The 19476-nt window shown below is 39.5% G+C and overlaps 1 protein-coding gene across 1 annotated transcript in view; it reads left to right on the top strand.

Moving 5' to 3' along the window:
* Nucleotides 1-12244: 12244 nt before the first annotated feature.
* slc8a1a (solute carrier family 8 member 1a) overlaps nt 12245-19476 on the top strand; it is a 69308-nt gene continuing 62076 nt past the window's right edge. Inside the window, exon 1 of the mRNA XM_079844107.1 lies at nt 12245-12441. The gene's annotated coding sequence lies outside the window, so the exon portion shown is untranslated. The remainder of the gene's footprint in view (nt 12442-19476) is intronic.

The following is a 19476-nucleotide window of genomic DNA, read 5'->3' as shown; positions in this document are numbered from 1 at the left end:
ATCCTAGTGAAATAATGCATATCCATATTTCCATATGATTTGACAGTTTATTTTATTAAATATCAAAATGTGTGCATCATACCTGACACCTAGATGAACACTTTACAGTCTTTTTATGACTGTCATTCTCTTCAAATGCTATTGAAGTTTGAAACGTGTATAACGTTACCAATGTTGTATGTAACTTTACAGACGGTCCCTAAATTCGCCTGCGTTATGCCAGTCATGTCAGATGCGCTGTGGTTCTGCTGTGTTTTTTTTAAACCATTTTCGCTGCTGAAATAGAACAAAAACAGTCAAACACTGTATGATGAGTGAATCTCCTGTGTACAGCACACGTTTATCTCTGCTTTGAGTGCAGATTTCAGCGAGTGAAAGCGGCGCGCGCTCTGAACAAAACTCCGCTAATCTGAACGCCTTTGATTATGAGATATTGCATTCATAAACTCAATAGAAGCACGTGTAAGTGCTTATAATGCGCAACGCGATTATAACAGATGGCTTTTGAGAAGACTATTATAAGTTCAACAGCCAGAGTGGCTAGTGTGCAGCCGAAATAACGTTACACTCGCAAATGGCGGTTGTTGATGTCAAGCCCTGATTATCCCTTAAATGTCGCCCTAGTCTTGTCTGAATTTGTTCGTTCGCTTCACGTTATTATTTGCCAGACGTAGGTTTGGTACTGAGGTCAAAGTCCACTTGCCTTGCGTTCGTAGTTTTGAAGTGTTTTCCCTATTACAGCGACTTTCTTCTGGCATGTTTGCAGAGGGTGACCATCTTAGATTAAGTTTCCCTCAGGACTTTTGTAAAAGCCAAAATATGACCACGCCTCAGATTTGGTCCTTTTAGAAGGCAGAACAATCCCCCGAGTGCTGTCACTGCTTTCTGCCATTTCTCCTCATTCAGAAAACAGCGGTGCGCCAGACTGATGCTGACTGGACAAGATTTACCACGAGTTTTCACAACCGTGATAATCACACGCGGTTTTAATGATAATAAAATTTTATACGATATTACTAACCGTCACTAAATTTTATCGTGGTTTATCGTGAAACCGGTAATCGTTTCATTCCTAGTGTAACGTGAGGGTGACGAATGGAAGACAGCGTTTATCACCCCGGCAGGCCACTACAAGTACCAGGTGATGCCATATGGCCTGTCCAACTCACCCTCTGTATTTCAGAGGTATATGAATGAGGTGTTCCAGGAGTACCTCCAATGCTTTGTCATCGTCTACATCAACGACATTCTGATCTACTCCCGGAACCAGGCCAACACATGACGCAGGTCCTCAAGAAGCTGAGAGAACACCACCTTTACCTCAAGATGGAGTGTGAGTTCCTCACACCATCCGTCCAGTTCCCTGGATACATCATCGACCAACAAGGTATCCAAATGGACCAGAGGAAGGTGGACACCATCCACAACTGGCCCCAACCTGTCACCGTCAAGGAACTCCAACGTTTCCAAGGATTTGCCAACTTTTACCGCAGGTTCATCCAGAATTACAGTCTCCTCAGCTCACCTCTCACCTCAGAAACCGGCCCAAGTCTCTGTCCTGAAACCCTTTGGCCACCGAAGCCTTTCAACAGCTCAAGGATGCCTTCACGACCACTCCAATCCTGGTCCACCCCAATCCTGATCTCCCATTCGTGGTCGAAGTCAATGCCTCTACTACCGGGGTTGGAGCGGTGCTATTCCAGTGGCAGGGTGAGCCTCCTCGACTCCATCCATGCGCCTTCTACTCCAAGAATTTGTCCCCGGCGGAGCATAACTATGACATCGGAAATTGTGAGTTGCTCACCATCAAACTCGCCTTGGAGGAGTGGAGACATTGGCTGGAGGGAGCTCCGCATCATTTCGAGGTAAACACTGATCACCGGAACCTGGAGTATCTCCGAGAAGCCAAACGGCTCAAACCTCGACTAGCCTGTTGGGCACTCTTCTCCACCCAGTTTTATTTCACAGTTACCTACCGATCCGATACTAAGAATTGCAAAGCAGATGCCCTGTACTGTCTGTACTCAGTCTGTGCCATCTCCAACACTCCTAGGAACCTGCTCTCCAGTGGGCAGTGTGGAGACACCAACGCCAAGCGGACGTCCTAAGAGCTGGAGCCACACAATACCAGTCGGGACAAAGGGTGTGGCTCTCAACCCGTGACATCCGTCTTCGCCTGCCCTGTCGTAAGCCGAGTCCCCGCTACATAGGTCCTGACTCAACCTTCCAGCGCACTATCGAATCTCCCCTTCATTTCATGTCTACCTTCTGAAACCCTTCACTGAACCTCGGTCCGCTTCTCCCACAGAACCCACCATGGACGTAGTACCTCCTCCTCCAGACGTCGCTGATGAGAACCTAGTGTACCTCAACACCTTGAGTATTTAATTGACGGAAAGTGTATGGTCCGAAGAACGCTCGTGGGTATCTCGGGGTGACGTCCTACTCACCCAGTTCCAAAAAGATCACCCAGACTGTCCAGCCCCCCGAGGTTGTGGCCAGCCTTGGAGGAGGGGATTCTGTTCCAGAGTCAGCTACACAGAAGGCGTACGTCGCTCTCTACGCAATAATTGGTATTTATAAAAAGCAAACTTGACAGGAAAATGTGCGGTCCTTTACGCAAGCTCTGACCCAGGCGTACGCACAAAAACGGGTGAAATGAGAAATGGCGACACCGTCGGCAGATGGAAGAAACAAGTGAAAGTGTGTGAAGCTGTAGACCGTTGTGTAAAAGAAATGGCAATACTGCCTCTCATAACATGAAGACTTCACAAAGCAAGTCTTCCAATTAACAGCCTACACGGACACCCGTTTGATCGATTTGCAGTGTAAAACAAACAAAACGAAAATTACAACAGAAATACAAAGTAACACATATTTGCAAAAAGAAAAGTGAAATATTTTCTGCAATAATATTGGCATGTTCTGCAATTTATCCTCATAAATCATATGGTAAACAGAACGAAATAATGTACAAAACTGATAATCTCATCAATGTGTCCGTCTGGCGGAGCAGATATAGATGCAATTAGATAGACAGACAGACAGACAGACAGACAGAGATGGATGGATGGATGGATGGATAGATTGTCCACCGGGGAAAGTTGTTTTCATAGTAAAATTTCTTCATCAGCTACGGAATCATGGTATTCATGCATATGCCTTAAGTTTTATTTTTGATAAAATAACGTATGACGTATGTCTCAACCAGAAAGCTGCAAGACATTACATTTGCACTGAACTATTTCCCATTTCCACGTAGATTATAACTGACATCTGTAGCTTGTCAGATGCAATTAAATGGATGGAAATAAAATGCCCCATCACAATGCGTAATGACGCACAATGGCTGATCTTGAGCTCTTAGAAGATGTGGCAAATGGAAGGATTCGTAGTGAACGCATCTTCAGACAGCAAGAAGAATTGCTGGCAAATGAGGACACACTCTGGCGATGGAGCGCTAGACGCTTTTTTGCCTCGACTTTGATGTCCGACCATTTCTTTTTTATTTCGGCCATGGTCCGAGGTTGTGAGGCTACAGCATTTACGGCGTCTGCAATCTTTTGCCACTCAAGTGCCTTTTTGGCATTAGTAGCCTAATGCCCACACTGTGCCCTCCAAAACAAAATTTTTCTCCTATTTTCCACCTCGCCAACGATAACTTCTACTTCACATTGAGTAAAGTTACGTTTTTTTTATTTCCTCTCTGTGTTTGCCATGATTTCGCAATCGATGAATATTAACTTGTGGGCGTTTCACGGACTATTTATGGGCAACTATGGGCATGACATGAAGCCGCAAAAGCTGCGCTACATTTAGAATTTATTGTGATTTATTAAGGAAAAACTGCGTAGGATGTGCGTGCGCACGGTTTTATAAATTGGAATATTTCTGTGCGTACGCACATCCTATGTTTCCTCCGTACACCACTTCTGACGCAAATCCTACGCAAAGTTTTATAAATGAGGCCCCAGGACCGGCCCATTCGTTCCCAATCACCAGAGTACTGACTCTCTTCACCTGCACCTCATCATGTATTCACCGTTCACCATTCACTCATTGTCTGGTCTTGTCGCAGTATACACTGCTCTACGTCAGACTCCTTACCTCTCAACCTACCTGTGATCTCCTGTCTTCAGTCCGTCTTCCTAGTTCCCGATCTCCAGTCTTCGTGTTCATCATCACCTTCACAGATATACCACCTGAGTCTTCACCAGCTAAGTCACCACCTTCATTCAGCAAGTCACCATCCACTTCCCATCGCCTGGTTCCCGCTGTTTCACCATCACTCCTGAATTTAATGATTTGGAGGGCAGAATATATATATTATATATATATATATCTATCTATCGTGGCGTATCGTATATTCGTGGAGGCACCAAAAGCAGTTCAAATTTGTGCTTATATAAGAGTTATATAAGAGTTCCTCAGGAAACCTGGGTGGAAACCTCAGAGAACCAACACTTTTGAAAAGATTCCTAGAGGTTGTACAGAGGGTTCCATCAGTGTGGCAAATTGAAGAACCCCAAATGATTCCACCAGGATCTTTTCATTTTGACAGCAATCCTTAACTCTTAAAAAAATACTACTACTACTACTACTAAAATAAATATTTGAACACAACCACACCCCCTATTCACAAAAAAATAGCTACGCAAAATGCCATTTTCACTGACACCATTGCACAAGAGGATATCTGGCCAGGAAAGTAGATGAACAAAGAAAAAAATTGCTTTGAAAGGTGTGAGTGTCCCTGTAATCTCATGGATACTTCAGAACCTGATTCTCTGTCACCCAGCCCTCAACGCTTTGAAACTGTGGTTAAAAATAGTTGATCTAGTGGAACTTCAACAAGGATAAGACTTAAGATGTGTCCCCAGCTTTAATCAGACATGTGGACATTTTCTGGCTGGTACATTATGGTGGGAATATTTTTTAACAGAGGAATACTGTTCATTGCATTTTACATCAACACTAACAGTAAAGAATGCAATGCTGGACATCAAAAAACATAATCACGGCTATTGATTGGAATATTAACATGCACGTAATGGGGGAATTCAGTTTTTATTTGTCTCAAGAAATCTCTTTTTAGTGTATTCAGACGAAAACTTGAGAGGTAGCAAACTGTCTCTGACTCACCTCAGTATTAGTTGGCAAGAAGCACACATGTTTTTCGGCCTTAGGGGCCTTTCTGTCTACAAGAATCATTCCGGTTTTATTATAAAAACATAATAATCTAGCAGCAGGACAGGTCTTTATAATTATATCTTTTGGAAGAATACTTTACCTTTAGGAAATGTAAATAAAATTATTTTGGATAGGTTTTTTTTATTGACCTTCAGGTCAATGTTATATTGTATGTGTTCTAAGTGAAGATACACAGAGCTGTGGACATTTTTACAGTTTCACAACAGATTCGGAGGATGAAAACACCCAATTTTATGGAAAAATTTACATATCTGTTCTATGTTCTGCTCAAACAAAGCATCTAATTCTAATTAACATGTCTGTTTGGGGTCTCAAAGTCCATTTTATACAGTATATGGTATACTTGAAATGCTCAAGGCTGCATTTATTATATTAAAATTAAAGTAAAAACAGTAATATTTTAAAATATTAATACAAACTATAAATCTGTTTTCTATTGTAATGTATTTTAAAATGCCATTTATTGCTGACGGTTTAGTATATTTCTGTATAAGTGTATAAATGTAAGTGTATTTTTATTAAACACAGGAAATGCTTCATTTCTCAGGATACAATGTAAAACTCAAAAAAGGCCTCCTTCTATAGCTCTTAGAACCAAATACAACAATGAATAATAAGGATAACCTTTTGATGTTGAGATGTGTAAGTTTAAGAGCAGGAAAGAGTATGGGCTAATAAAAATGAAAGATAAACCAACGAATGACCATTGGTTGAGCAAAGTGTAAACAAGTTGAAAGAGATTGTATAAGTTGTGAGTGAGATTGTTAAATGATTAACTGGCATCTTGGCTTTGTTGCTTGAAACAATAAAGTCTTTTCTTTTGACACCTGGAACTCCTGACTCTTTTTGAAATTTCTTCAAAGACTAAGATTGACTTCTGCCACCACAATGGCAAAGCTGATTTGTTCTAGTTGTTTATTCTAACTGATTTTAGTGTATAGTTCTACAATTTTGTTTGCCAGGAACAAATTCAACACAGGGATACAGCTTCAGTAATATCACAATTGGTTTAGTTCAAAGGAACTAAAATACTTTGGTCCCTATTTTAATGATCTGAGCGCATGGTCTGAAGTGCAAAGACGAAAAAACGGTTGGCGCGCCAGGCACATGGTCTAAAAGGTTTGTACCTCGTCTCTTAATGAGTCATGGGTGTGTTTTGGGCATAACGTGCAATAAACCATATCCCATTCCCTTTAAAGGCCAGTTATGCTTGCACCGTGCATGGCGTATTCGCTATTTACATAGTGGAATTCGCTAGCGGAAAGACTGAAAGCTTCTCCAGAGAGGATTCCTTTTTTTATTTTTATGTTTGTGTGCTGCTGCGTGTCCCTGTGTGTGTAATTAGCAGAGTGTACGTGCGTTGTGGACCCGCCTATAGGCGCATAGGTTACTAGCGTGCCCTTTAAATAACGTGCCCTTTAAATAACACAAAAAATACTGCGCTATTGACTTTAGACCAGGTTTTTGTTGGTCAATGGTGCAGTCGTTTTCAGTTTCCTCAAAATAGCAATGCGCCAACAATGTGCCTGAACACACCTTGTTTTAAGACCAGCATGCCCATGGGTGAACTGATGGGAGCGAGTGCAAACAACGTGGCGCAGGACATGAAAATGATAACTGCGTCTAGAAATGAAAATGATAACTGAAACTAGCAAAAAACACTTGCGTCGTCGCGCCTGGCATCGCATTGCGCCGGGTGTATGATAGGGCCCCTCGAATGTAAAATAAGAGATAAATGTCGCTATCTGTCAATTAATATTATTTTTACACATACAGCAATGCGACTTCAAAACAAAAACAATGAGGTCAATCACAACAGAACATTTTCTGACAGAAATTCAGACCGTTTTCTGTCTCCAAGATTATGCAAATATTCTTCTTACAAGGAACTCTATGTTCCTTGTCAATCTCAGATGATTCCTCTTCCACCACCCAAATGAACAGCTGCAGTTTCTGTCATTTCAGTCCCCTGGCAAAGAACTGAAATCTTCTACACTCGTCTTGTGAGAAGAGTGACATGCAAGAGATTATCACATATAAGTGACCCATTTCCTAACATTAGACCAGCCACTATTTGGAAATATTACAATATTTACTGTCTATTTTCCCTGTGTTTTCAACCAATCTTTTCTTTTAGAAGCTCTATAGGCCCCTCTCGGAGGCAAAAGAAAAAAATTTAAAGAAAAATGGCATCTTATTTGCCTCAGATTTGGCTCATATGTAACAGGATTTTATCTACGCTTCACTACAGGTTTCAGGATGGAAGTTCACTTATGTAACACAAACATCATATGAGGACACTTTAACTGGAACAGAAAATGTTTGGGTAAGAGATGAAAAAAATGGAGCACGTGTTTGTGACGATCATTGCTGCCCTATATGCCGGCGATGACCGCGTCAGCCGCTGACTACAGGAAGGATAATACTAAATCTAACAAACTTCAAAGTTCTTTAATGACTCATAAGAGGATGGTTCATTACTGCTGTTTTCAGCAAACTTGCAGAAAGATCTCAAAATCACAGTTTTTAAGGATGCTGACAGCTGAGTTAATCTCAGATTAGCGGTCTATGGTCACTAGTGTCATACAAGCCAAATCATATGGCTTTGCAAGTTAGTCACTTCATATGTTCGTATACTGAGATATGGCATAGCAGAACTGGGCATCATGAATCATCATAATATGCGTTAAATAAAGCACTGGGTAACTTCAGGCAGTTTGAAATGAACCTCGGACTGGGCTAAGCTTCTGGAAAACAGTCATACATCTCACATGACTACAGATCTATGATAAATCATGTCAAACAGCAAAATGACAAGGGAGGTGTGTCATCTGCTGGCTGTGCTTAATCTGATAATGTGGCATCAATGTTATGGAAAGATGATCGAAGAGATATGAAGACAATACACGTCTTCTCTTTGTATTGTAATATGAGCTTTGATACGTTCATCCGTATTGCTGGCATATACAGCTCCATTGTAATGCAATACTTGAACACGTAGTCTTTGTTGACTTTGTGTTTTTGGATCATTATTAAAATATGTCTTGACTTTTGAAAAATATTTGCCAAATTTGACTGGTGTTCCCTTTACTCATATGATTTGCATTTATTTATTATGAATTTATTTTTTATCAGCTTGTAGTCCATCACTTACATATATCTAATATTTTAGCTAAACAAATGTAATAATTAAAATAATTCATAATATAATATATAGGATTTTAATCATTTTTCCCACTGGTGTCAATAAAGCTGAAACATGTATTTTATACAAAATTGAATACAAAAGTGCTTCCAATAAAGTCAATGTTCATTTTTTCCCCATACAATTTATCTTGTCCTTTAATAATGTAAAAATGTAAATAAATACCATCGAGGAGAAAAATTAACAATTCAAAATGTCAGCAGGTCGTGATATAAATAGCAACAAAGCACTTGCCTAAGTGCACTTTATCACTTGATGGTGATAAAGGGCAGGAATAGCATTAAAGACACTGACAAAATCCCTTAACAAATTCAAAACCAGAGAATAAGAAGTCAGATACGCTTTTCCTGTATGTGTCGCATACTGAAATGTAGCATTGCTCCGTTGATGTTTATAGGATGTTGCATTTTAGGCAAACACGATCATGATTCATGTGCTTGCAAGTCCATGTGCTTTTTATTTGCCCTTCTCATAGAGCCCAGTTAGACAGATGTCAAAACGCAATACGTCTAAAGCGGCCAAAAGTGTTATATCACTTTGCCCTCATGCAACTAAACTCATGCAACGGCATGTTGAATGTAAATTAACTGATTTGGAGGCAGAATGTACCAATACCAAATGTAGCGATGGTAATAATGACTTATACACTTTATTTCGATTGTCCACTTTAGACATTCTACTATTAGTATTAGTAGACTGTTAGTTTAGAGTTAGGTGTTGGGTTCGGGTTAGTAGAATAGGTTGACATGTAGCTGTAAAGTTACTTAGGCCGTGTGTCCACCAAAGCGTTTTTTCACACGGCTGGCTGGTGTATTCAATTGTTTTCAATGGGAGCGCCACGTTTTTTGAATGCCATGAGTGTAACGAGGCGCTGAACAAGTATTTTACGTTCAGCGTTTTTTAGGCTGTGTGTCCACCAAAGCGTTTTTTGGGTGCTCGCTCAAGCGCTGGGCGTTTTTTCCTGGTCACCGAGAGTTGAAGAATGTTCAACTTTGAGTAAAAAAATGCAGCACTCATCACTGTCACTTTTCACCCAATAGGCCTTTATCACACTTCCGATTTCCGGTAAGTGAAGCAGTGCACCGCTACTTCCGGTCCCATCACGACGCAATCAAAATGCGGGTGTAGCTGCAGCGATCCGGTGCTCTAATACTAAATAATGACATCCTTACCTCAGATTTGACCATTTCCTGACACTAAAAGAATAGAGGAGAGCATGGGTGAGACTGATATGGTGGGATGAAGTTGTATGTTTGTGTGTTGTAGGCCTATGCATTTCCAAACTGCGGATGTTTACGTCTCATATCGTCAGCCTGCTGAAATGTTCCCATCCAAATGTGCATTCTGAATAATAAATACATTTCTAACCTGCCGCAGTCCAGTGATTGAGTCTTCTCATTAACAGTGTTTCTCTTACTAATCATATTTCATACCTGTTGTTACATTTTTAAATTAATTTGACTGATAAATACCCTTACAAAAGTTAACCATGGTTTTATTATAGTAAGAATGTAGTAACCATGTTTTTTTTCGTGGATTGACTACCATTTGTATTAGTTTTCCTACAAATACCATGATAAACTACAATAACCATGTCTTATTTTATTTGTAATAAAACCATGGTTCATTTTCATGTAATAAATAGATGAATGAATGCGCGGTAACTGCCTTAAAGAAAGTAAACGATGTTAAGCATTTCATTAATCTTAAACAGTAATACGTTAACAGCCTGACTGAATTTTGGCATAAATGTGTGGATTACATATACTGTAGGCTACAGTGAAATGATTGTCACTGAAAAGTGACAGAACAATGACTAAAATATTAATACAAATCAATATGTTGATTCAGATCTTATTCGTCAGGTCTCACACACACTTCATTGCGGTCTATTTAGATGTGCACTGACACCGTGTGGTGAAATAATCACGTATTTTTACGACCCTCGGCTTATGTCGGATTAAAAAACTACAAATTCAACAGAGTTTGGAAAATCCTGTACACAGTAGTGATCAGTTTATCCCTTCTCCGGTCTCGGAAAATGTCCGGATTTTTAAATCATCCTCCAGATGCTTATTTTAATTGTCGTTTGTTCAGCTAGGTGTTGACAGCACATTGAAAACATGCATAACCGGAAGAATCAGAACACTGCTTCGACGCGCACTTCCGGTATTCAATTCCTCTGTGATAATGGCCTATTGTCCAATTAGAGTGGAGGAGGGGCGGGACAAATACAACACAGACCAACCACCACATTCTGCTTGTACAACGTCAACAGATGAAAACAACAAGCATAATAACGGAACAAAATAATTTAAAACAAGAGCCAGAGGAAATACTTTACATTGTATCAGCATTTTTATATAGAATCAATACAGAAACAAACTATCTGTGAAATGAGATACTAGTACACTTCGGCAGATATTCCGTATCATAACAAGCAAAGAGTCTCAACTGAAAAAAAAAACGCTCAAGCGCCCACAGCGAGGTGTTTTCAGCAGAGCGCCTAACATTTTCAGCTGGCTAAAAACGCTTTGGTGGACACATGGCCTTATAGTCAGTAAAATGTCTGTTGAGGGACCATCAAAATAAAATGTTAGCAGACATTAAAGGGATAGTTCACCCAAAAATGAAAATTAGCCCATTATTTACTCACCCTCAAACCATCCCATACAATCGGAGTTATATAAAAAAATGTCCTGGCTTTTCCAAGCTTTATAATGGCAGTGGAATGTCTGTTTCTGTTTTGAAGTCCATAAAAGTGCATCTATCCATCATAAAAGTGCTCCACACTAATAATAAAATTAATAAAAATATCCATATTTAAAACTTAACAAACTGTAATCGTTCACAAGAGACTGCCGTTCCAGCGTATGACATTGGATGCAGGCGTAAGTTTTCCGGTGACGAACACGGAAGCAGAAGTTATAAAGCTTGGAAGAGCCAGGACATTTTTTAATATAACTCCAATTGTATACACCTAGGATGGCTTGAGGGTGAGTAAACCATGGGCTAATTTTCATTTTTGGGTGAACTATCCCTTTAAGAAGACAGTCTACTAAAACTCTAATGAGAGTGAGTTAACATGTTGCAAAGTTAGTATGTCTAAAGAGGACAATCGAAATAAAGTGTAACTAATGACTTTTGCAGGAGGCCAAGCTCTGTCTCATTTCATAACGTATTTGCCTCTCGTATTTGCCCCTTGCCTCACGTATGTGAGCTTCATCTGGTCTCGTTCCAACTGAAGGATGTAAGCAGGGTTATTATGGTTAACTAAAACTAAAACCATAAAAAAGGTTAGTTACTTGAAATAAAATAAACTTTCACTGAAATAAAATAAAGAATAAAATGTATCTTTAATTTCAGCTAGTTGACAATGCAATATTTCTATTTTTTATTTAACTTTAAATTAATAAAAACAAAAGACAACTAAATTACTAAAACTTGAACTAAAATTAAACAGAATGAAAATGAAAACAGAAAATATATAAAATTATTAATAAAAAACTATAATAGTATCTCAATGATACTAAAATAACACTGAATGTGAGCCAGCTTCTCTAAACCTTTCAGGATGTCTCACGGGACCAGAAGATGTCACAACCGAGGTCCTGGGAACTGTGGAAAATCACCAGGAGTGCTCAGCGCATTCCTGCCTTCGCTGCAAACACACACACACACTCACAGACACATACAGTATGACCACACGCACAGGGGGAGAAGAAAGCTACCTGCCAGCGGAGCCCCTTTATCTTGCACGTGTCTGTTAACGACAAGAAGCTGGCAGATAGGAGAGCTTCACAAACAGGGTAGCAAGTGACAGGCTCCGAGCACAGCCTTGTATGGAAGTGGCTGAGGGAGAGGAGAACGATAAGCAACAACCCAACTATGCTGTCCATGTTTAGAGGCGCTCACTGGGCCCACCAGGCCAGAAACAATGCCTGTTTCTGTTAAATTTAGACAGGTTATCGGCCACAGCTCCTCTCCCTAGACAGTTCTCTCACAGCACCACAGGGAATACAGAGGTAAGTCCATATGGGATTGATTGCTTCAAGGATCTTAGGTAGGCAGAGTTGCATTGAAAGCCATTATGCTATTGGATAAATGACTTATTAGATGGCTTAACGACCGTTAAGGTGACATAATTTGCATTAAATGATAAGTTTCTCTATTTTGGCATCAGTTGCAGTGGGATCATAATGGTTTATTTTGTTATTTTAATGATTGTTGCTGAGTGAAATGTTCTAAATGATCAAATGTCTGACTGCTTATGCTACGTCATTGCTACTGTTTTAACAACAAAAAAGGGAGCAGGCACATTTTCTGATATTTTCTTAATATTATTTTCTTGTAGAAAGAATTATTTGAAGAAGAAAAACATTTCAACAGTCACCAAGTGCTAAATGAGAGTAAAACCTGGCTTTTTGTAAATAAAATGTTTGGCCAATAACTTTTTTTTGGAACTGGAATATAATGCGTGGTGGTTTAAATCGAATTATAAGATGATAATCTGATGCTCGCTAATGCAAATCAGATGTTTTTAAACAAGTTTCGGTTCAATGGAGGTTTATCAAGGATATCTAAAGAAAATGTATTACTTCAGAACTCCATGTGGCGACACGTGTTGATTATTTCTCACATTAACCTCCGAAAACAAAAAAAATGAGGAATAGAATCTGAAGAGATGGTCTAGTTTTACCAATAAATAAGTATGTATACAGCTTATAAATTTTCACTTTACTCATCATTATCGCTTTTTTAACCTGCTTGGAAGTTATATTATTTTTGCGATGACAATGTTTTGATTCAAACTTCATTCGAGCTGACTTTGCATTTAAGGGCCTGCGAGTTGCTTAGCTGAGGCAAACAGAAAAAAAGTGAGTGAGTAAAAAACAGCAGGATGCATCATCATCGCAGCTGATGTACAGATTCAGGGAATTTCTACCAAAACTTACTCTCAGACTTTCAGCCCAGTAAATTGCTACCGTTCATCCGTGCCAGTTCTGACCTCATGTCAATGAGGTGAGAGAGTTGGGAACAGTCTAGCTCTTCCATGACATGACTACAGTACATTGACAGACTGCCCGTGAGCAAATGACAACATGCTGTTGCTTATTTATTTGTTTTACGGTGGAAAGGTTTTGTTTGCCAGGTCAGGCATAAGAGTCAGGCATGTCTGAGGAACTGCAAGCACAAATCGTCATCTTACAGAGAGAATAACACACCTCACTGAGTCAACGGTGAGCTCACTCCGTCTCAAGGCCTCCCCTCCTCGTCTCACAGCACAGCTGTGGAGCTATGTGAGGTGAAAGCTGCCCACAACAGCAAAAGCCTCAAGATGTAAAGTTCACGGCAAACTGCATTCGGACATTTTGTGTACGCATCTGCAAAAGGACACATTTTGAGACCATGTGAAATGCAGTAATCATTGGCATCTTTCTACCAATACATGTAATGAATTGTTCTCATGCGCTTCTGGGAAATGTGCTATTTAGGTAAAGCTTTCAAGTTGGCATGAAATTAAAGTTGCGATAGTCTTTTCTTCACTATTGTGACGTATCCAAGTGACACAGCTTCTCAAGCAAGAAAAATTTCATATGACACATGCACGTTTTTGTGGTCATTGTTGTTCCAATTCATCATGTGTACTGATTTAGCCGGTATACATCAATTCTCCAATTTCTATAATGATGCAGAATGTAATCTTGCATGTGTGCATTTACCCAAAATATGTGTCCGTGCAAGTCAAACCACAAAATCAATTACACACAGCATGAGTATGTAAGACAACCTCTACACTGTATACACGCATATATTTGCATTTCTATTGCTTTGCTTCTGCATTGCTTCCGTCTAGGGAGCCATCGGCAAGGCACAATAAGAAACATGATTCAAATTAATGGAGGCCCTTCAGGTCATATTGGTCTAACGCAGGGAGACACATCACGGCAGATATCACGTCACTGGCAAATGTGACCTGGCATGGCGTATAACTGACTCAAGATAGGGCACAAAAGTGTCTTTTCCACAGTAGGAGTGACTAACAGACAGGGAGCAGCAAAGCATGGCTCAGTACTGTTACATTTCTGTTTAATGTTAACTGCACATGCATCCTAAAGTAAATATTGAAACATAGAAAGTCTTACAAAATCACTGATGATATATGATCAGACAAATGACATTATAATACTAAAAGTATGATACCAAGATATTCTAATATATTTACAGAATTTGACACTGTGATTGGATGTGAAACTACTTGATTATTAAAGGTCCCGTTTTTCGTGTTTTTTTGAAGCTTTGATTGTGTTTACAGTGTGCAATATAACATGTGTTCATGTTTCGCGTGTAAAAAAACACAGTATTTTTCACACAATTTACTTATCTGTATACAGCTGTTTTCACTGTCCTCAAAACGGCTTGAAAGATTTCCCTGTTCTATGAAGTCCCTCCTTCAGAAACACGTAACGAGTTCTGATTGTGCCAGCGGTTCCCGTGTTGTGATTCGACAGCAGCTTAGGGCACGCAGAGCGCACGTTACCGGAAAGGTCACGCCTCTTACCATAACGGGGATGCATGCGCTCAATGATCTCTAAGTACAGTGTCCCTGGGAAAGCCAAACAAAGGTGACTTGACTCCGGGATGAAAATAACAGCGTCTCGACGACATGGCAACAAACAAACTATATAAACGCAACCGAACGCAACACTTTCTATTCTCCACGCGGGAGCAACAAGACCACGCCCCGCGTGTTCTTGTGGGCGGAGGTTAGCGACAAACTGTTCTACTGACGTAATTAAAGCAGGAAATACCAGGATGTAGTCCTAACCAGCCGTTCGCTGTAGGCTTTGAAAGGGAACTTCTGTTAAATAAAATATCTCGCTTGGCATTGAACTTTGAGCTTTATAATTTTACAGGTATTATAAATGCTCTAACAGCAACATTACACACTAACTAAAGTTTGAAAAATGGGATCATGAAGAACAGGACCTTTAAGATAATCTTTCTTTATTAATCTTTATATAGATTTTTTAGTTGTTGTTGAGAAAATGAATTAAAGCGTTGTAAAAAAACGGAGCTATTGGTAACAAGCAGTTTTAGTGTCTTGAGTAGGCCTAGGCTACATAAAGCTAAACTAAATTAAACAGAAGTGTTGCCTTGGCAGCTAACGTTAGCTGATTAAAAATGTATCAATTAATTTAGCACACACACACACACACACACACACACACACACACACACACACACACACACACACACACACACACACACACACACACACACACACACACACACACACACATATATATATATATATATATATATATATATATATATATATATATATATATATATATATATATTTATTATATTAAATTATATTATAATTTAGCAGCTTTTGGGAAACGACATGAAATTACCTGAAAATAACCGCGTTTGAGTTTTCTCTTTCTCCATTTTCGCTCAGGGCAGGCGTTCATACAGGGAGCGGGAAATGTTAAAACCTTGAGGAGACGATTGATTAGGCTACAGAAAGCTTTGTGTGAGACATGGCGAAATATTCGCCAAGCACACCAAAACACCTTAGCAACCGCCTTCAACGCCTTAGTGACCAGTAAGCTAAAGCTACCTTAGCAGTTTTTTTGAAGTCGACTCCGATTCTCGACTCTCACTGTAGGAGTTTATGGAATCGACTCCTCGACTCCATTTACTTTACATCAAAACAGGGTAAGAAATAAGACAAAATTGTTTAATTTATTGCTTAATTTATTTTCCCCCCACACGAAGCCTTAAAGGGTTAGTTCACCCAAAAATGAAAATTCTGTCAGTAATTACTCACCCTCATGTTGTTCCAACCATGTAAGACCTTCGTTCATCTTCGGAACATAATTTAGTATATTTTTGATGAAATCTGAGAGCTGTCTCACTCCTCCATAGGCTTTCAGAGGGAATGAAACTTGATGGCCCAGAATAGTAAGTAAAAACGTAATTTAAGGAGTCCAAATGACTACAGTTGCTCTGTATTAAGTCTATCATGCGACGAAAATACTTTTTGAGCGGAAAAACAACAAAAATAACGACTTTATCACACTATTATTGTTGTTCAATTTGAGCCTCTGACGAGAGTTCGCGGGAGTGCCACGACGCATGCGCGAGAACTGAGATTAACCCTACTCCGAAAGAGTGAGCAGCCAGTAACAAGTAGTAGTAGAAGAAGAACGCCGTAATCTCAGTTCTCGCGCATGCGTCGTGGCACTCCCGCGAACTCTCGTCAGAGGCTCAAATTGAACAACAATAAACATTACCTAACTTAGCCGTACCGATTCCTAATTTTACTGAGGAAAAAGTCACGAAAACAGTGGTTGTCGAGTGATAGCTCTAAACGCACATAATCATTGTCTTAAAAGGTTAAATATAAATACTAAAATAAATACAATAATGCACACTTATTGATGTGTTTTTTTATGATTTATGGTTAGTTTAATGATTATGAACACAAGGTTAACCATGAAAATCCAAATATATTTATTGCATTAATATACCAAAGCTAGCATGTAGAAAGCCTATGTATAAGTACAAACTAGGATAAATGTGTGTGACAAGTTTTTGACAGCTTCAGACGCGGTGTAAGTTACTACGTCAGTGTCCGAATTCCTCACTTCATTTAAAGGGGTGGTAAACCACGATTTCACTATTCTAACTTTAGCTAACATGTAATGTTGCTGCTTGAGCATAAACAACATCTGCAAAGTTAAAACGTTCAAAGTTTAAAGCAAAGGGAGATATTTGCTTTTAAAGAAATCAGTTTCTAAGAACTACAGCAAACGGCCAGTAGGCGACTACACACATTCCTCCAGGGTTGGTGACATCAACAGGCTCATTTCACGGAGGACAACACAAACTTCCACAAACTTCGCGAGTTCAATACAGGATATGCACAACGGCTTGTCCTGAAAGCTGGATTTACAAACAGAAGCTGTTCATGGGCCACAACCTGTAAGTCTGATTTATTTTTCATCGATGTGTTTTCCTGTAATAGGTTGTAGCAAGGAAGTAAACAGATGACAACGCTGTTCTGCAAACCAGTCTGTTAAATGCTCATTCATACTTAACGTTATCCGACGAACACCTAATGTTACAAACACTAACGTTAAAATCTCAACAGCGAACCTGACATTAGTGTAAATGATTCTTTGATTAGAGCTTTTATGTATTGTTTATCTACAGGCATGCTAAACATGGTTCTGTGTGTGATTTGGCTAACTTACTAGTTAAAGCCAGTGCTTAGTGTTTGTTTTGGGTTAGTTCTTGCGACAGATATTTGGCTATAATCGTTCTAAAAATACAAAAGTTAAAGTGCCATTCAGAAGCGATCACTATAGATCCGCAGTCTTTACTCTTGAGGAATGAACAGGTTCTGCTCGATCATCTTCACTCAAATGTTCTGGGTCTGATTCGGGCTCAGATTGGTATGGTTTTATTGACGCCGTTGTTTCTAACACTGACCAAAGCACAGCCTCCGGTAAGGGGCGTGACGTTTCCGACATACGTGCACTAGGCGTTTAGCGAATCACAACACACTGGGCCAGCTAACCAATCAGAGCCCACTGCGTATTTTTGAGGGACTGGCTTCATACAACCCGGAAAGCATCAGACCGTTTTACAAGGAGGGACAGAGCAGTGTAGAATAAAGGTCAAATATATGAAAAATAAGGCAATTTTTTTTAAAACGAAGCATGAACACATGTTACAGTGCACCCCACAAACACAGTCAAGCCTTCAAAAGAATGTGTTTTACCACCCCTTTAATTTTCTCCTTGCTTTATTTAGTGCACTCAACTACCATTAACTATTAGAGAATCAACAACTGAGGATCTCGGACACAGCAGCAGAGTCAACACCGAGAGTCGATTCCTGTGCTGGAGTCGACCCCAAATCTGGGGCTATTCAGAGTCGAGGAATCGACTCTTTAGGAGTCGACTCCCCATCACTACGCCCTACTAATCAATCAGCACATTTTGCACTGTTGATCCTTATTCAGAAAATGTGAAATTATACATTGTTGTATCACATAAAATGTTGATTTTTTATTTTATTTATTTATTTATTTATTTAACGTTGGTTTAATTTGATAGGTAATGAATTGTGTTGTTTTTATTTATTTAACGTTGATTTAATTTGATAGGTGTTGAATTCTCAGTAGGCTATATTATTTGAATATATAAAACTTATGTTAATTAATCAACTATGTTAAAATATGCCATCAGAAATGCAAACGTGCCTCTGAAAATCAAATCAAGGAGACAAATGTTGCTTCTTAATAGAACATATGTAATTTCTGACTTATCTTAGATAGAGTATTGAGTTGTGTGTGTTCTCAGTGTCAGTGTTATCAGGGGTCTGGCACGAAGCCACTGCACTTTCCAGCCATCCGAACACAGTCTCCCCTCCTCCGGTCAGAAATGCGAATCCGTACGGAAATAGGAAAATAAGCTTGAAGCACTTACGAAAAGTAGCCTACAACTCTCCTCCGCACACTCTCCCAGTGCAGCTCCAAATGAATCGCGTGTCTCACACACAGCTCTCGTTACTGGAATGATTCAACTACAGGAGGATGAGAGTTAACGGTCGCGGTATTTTGCAAAAGAGCGCTGCCGGTAAACGGTCCGGTTGACTGGTTGTTTGGTCGGAATCTCCGAGCGTCAAAATACCACAGCTGTAACTACATGTGGTGGCGGCTTTCACATCACCACAGCATTTCGCTTTAAAAGGTATATCTTAATGTATTTGGACTTTACTATGTTTACAATTTTTCAGACTATCTGCAGGTGTAGGCTATGTAAATATGGTGAATGTGTTTTGTATTATGGGTGAAAAGGGAGAATGTAAATTCATAGTAATTTGTTTTTCCTTGAGCACAGAGATGAGAGGTGAAAATGTCTAGAGTGTTAAGTTCAAACCCAGTTAATCAGATCTTATTTTCAGAAACCCTCCTCTATTTATTAAAGTGCATGCTTTGTGCAATCTGTTGCTAATTTATGACATGTAAACCTTTTTTT

The sequence above is a fragment of the Gobio gobio genome, assembly GCF_949357685.1.
Source record: "Gobio gobio genome assembly, chromosome: 19".
Classification (NCBI taxonomy): domain Eukaryota; kingdom Metazoa; phylum Chordata; class Actinopteri; order Cypriniformes; family Gobionidae; genus Gobio; species Gobio gobio.
This window is presented reverse-complemented; position numbering and strand designations above follow the sequence as displayed.